The sequence below is a fragment of the Lontra canadensis genome, unplaced genomic scaffold (genome assembly GCF_010015895.1).
Source record: "Lontra canadensis isolate GAN:19392208 unplaced genomic scaffold, GSC_riverotter_1.0 scaffold745, whole genome shotgun sequence".
NCBI classification, from domain to species: domain Eukaryota; kingdom Metazoa; phylum Chordata; class Mammalia; order Carnivora; family Mustelidae; genus Lontra; species Lontra canadensis.
The window spans coordinates 371-3,187 of NW_022631729.1; the positions used below are offsets into that span (position 1 = coordinate 371).

Sequence of the window (2,817 nt, forward strand, 5' to 3'; positions counted from 1 at the left end):
AATATAAATTAAAATAATGTCATTTCTCAGCCATCATATGGATAAAAACTAAAAAGTATGACAACATATCCTCTTGGTAAGCCTATGTATGGTTAAACAAGGACTCTCCTGGATTGTTAGTGAGAATAAGAACTGGCACAGTCCTTCTGGTGGGAGAGTTAACAATATATAACAAGACTGTATATGTGCTTGTCGTTTGATCCAGCAGTCCCACTTCTGGGAATCTGTTCTGAAAGATACACCTCCAATAGTAGGCTTGCACAAGGTTCTTCCCTACAGCGTTATTTGATTTGTACAATATTGGAAACAACTTAAATGCTTGTACACAGGAGAGTGTTTGATTAAAATATGGTGCATCTTCCCAGCAGAGTACTAAGAAACTGTGGAAAAGAATGAGGAAGACCTCAATCAAATAATATAGGGTAATTTCCAAGACATATTATTAGCGTTAAAAAAGTGTGGTATACAGACTGCCAGGTATGACCACTGGGAGAGGATGGAGGCTGCTGTGTCACACGAACAGTGCCCATACAGAGGGAGCGATGCAGAGAGGGGACACAGGGTTATTGCTGGGTGTGCCCTTACTTTCTCCCGTGCCTGTCCAGGTTCACGCCCATAGCCCCCTTGCAGAAATGCTTGAGGACCTACTATCTTTCACCAGATGAGTCCACTGTCCAGGGGACTGGTTCCTCATCTCACTCAGGCTTATGCCAAGATGTAAAATTTGGTGCAGATGTCTGAGCCTTAATGCTTCAAAGTATAGTAGACCTTTCAGTAGATGCTGGGTGATTACTAGTGATTATTAGTGATTGAGAAGTCCCAGAATATGGTGGGACCATTGCAAAGTCAGTTGACCTAAGGGTAAATGTAACAATATGTGAATTATGCTTGTTCAACACATTGCCACTAACACAAATGAAAAGGCCAAAGATCCAAGACCACTGCTACCAGATCAGTATCCTGTCTGGCCAAGTAAGGCTTAGAGAAGGCTAGCAGAGGTGCTAATCCCGTGGAAATTGGAATAGGTGTGATGTTAGCTGTAGATGCTGTGATTGCTGAATTTAAGAAACAATCCAAAACTGTGTTGACCCCCAAAGAAATTGCTTAGGTTGCTGTGATTTCTGCAAACAAAGAAATTGGCAATATCATTTCTGATATGGTAGAAAAGATTGAAAGGAAGGATGTAATCCCAAATAAAGAAGGAAAACACTGAATGATGAATCATAAATTATTAAGTTGAGGTTTCTCTATACTTTGTATACATCAAAAGCTCAGAAATGTGAACGCCTATGTTATATTGAGGGAAAAGAAGATGTCTAGTGTCTGGTCCATTACACCTGCCCTTGAAATTGCCAGTGCTCCTTGTAAGCTCTTGGTCATAAAAGCTAAAGATGTTAATGAACAAGCTCTAAATTCACACATTTTGAATAGGCCAAAAGGTGGTCTTCAGATTAGAGTGGTCAGATCTCCAGGTTTTGGTGACAGTAGAAAAACCTACTTAAACACTTGGCTATTGATGCTGGCCGTTCGATGTTCAGAGATCTTGATGATCTTGATGATGTTCAGCTTTATGACTTAGGAAAAGTTGGAAATGTCACTATGACCAAAGATGAACCCATGTGCTAGAAAGGAAAAGATAATGGGCTCAAATTGAAAGACCTATGCAGGAAATCCCTGAGCAGTGGCATGCCATAACCAACAATCATGAAAAGGAAACACTGAATGAAGAAGATCTTGAAACACTTGCAGATGGAGTCGCTCTGCTGAAGATTGGTGGGACAAGCGATGTGGAAGTGAATGGAAAGAATGAGCTGCGGGTGCCCTCAAAGCTGCAGCGGGGTGCTGTGGAAGAAGGCATTGTTGTGCGAGGGGGTCTGAGACTCACTAATTCCAGCAAATGAAGACTTTTTTTTTAGACTTTTTAAAAATTCATTTGAGAGAGATACAGAGACAGAGACAGCACAGGCAGGGGAAGAGGCAGAGGGAGAGGGAGAAGCAGACTCCCCGCTGAGCAGAGAGCTCACCATGGGGCTCTATCCCAAGACCTGGAGATCATGTCCTGATCCGAAGGCAGATGCTTAACCATCTGAGCCACCCAGGCGCCCCAGTATTTCTTTTAATAATACAGAAATGTTTAAAAGAACGCTCAAATTTTTGCAAAGATTATTGCTAGGAATGTAGATGTTGAAGGATGATCGATAGTTGAGACAACTATGCTAAGTTCCTCCAAAGTAGTTTGTGATGCTCTGCTTGGAGGTTCTGCGAATGTGGTGGAGAAAGGAATCATTGATCCAGCGAAGGTTATAGGAGCTCTTTTATCGGTAAGTGGAACGGTCAGGGAGGAATTATGTTCTGCTGCAGCAATGCTAATAAACTCTGACAGGATGCTCGGGGCAATGTTTCACACCAGTAATTTCAGAGAAGTCAGTTAAAGAAAATGAAAAGGCTGGCTGATGTTAAGAAATTCACTATAATCATTAGTTCCTAGTTTCCATTGACAGTATATCATGATTTGCCACTGTCATTGTCCATGCCTACAGATAATTTAATTTGTTTTGTATTTTTTAATACGAGGTTATTTACACATTCACCAAAAACATGCTGTGAAAGTGTCTACAGTCTGCTATTCTTTAGGTTCAGAGGAAGGGGGAATGTGAAAATACACACTTACCCACTAACCTCTGCAAAGGAAATATAGAAAAACAAACCGTAAACTAATGAGATTGGTTGGCAATGTAAGCTAGTTAGGAGCGGCGATTAAAGAATGTGAAAGGAGTGAAACTTCTCTTAGTTTTCTGTGTAACACTGCCTTTTAGG

The 2,817-nt window shown here is 41.1% G+C and overlaps 1 pseudogene; it reads left to right on the top strand.

Moving 5' to 3' along the window:
• Positions 1 to 641: 641 nt before the first annotated feature.
• On the top strand, positions 642 to 1,901 carry LOC116863234 (annotated as a pseudogene).
• The last annotated feature ends 916 nt before the right edge of the window (positions 1,902 to 2,817 follow it).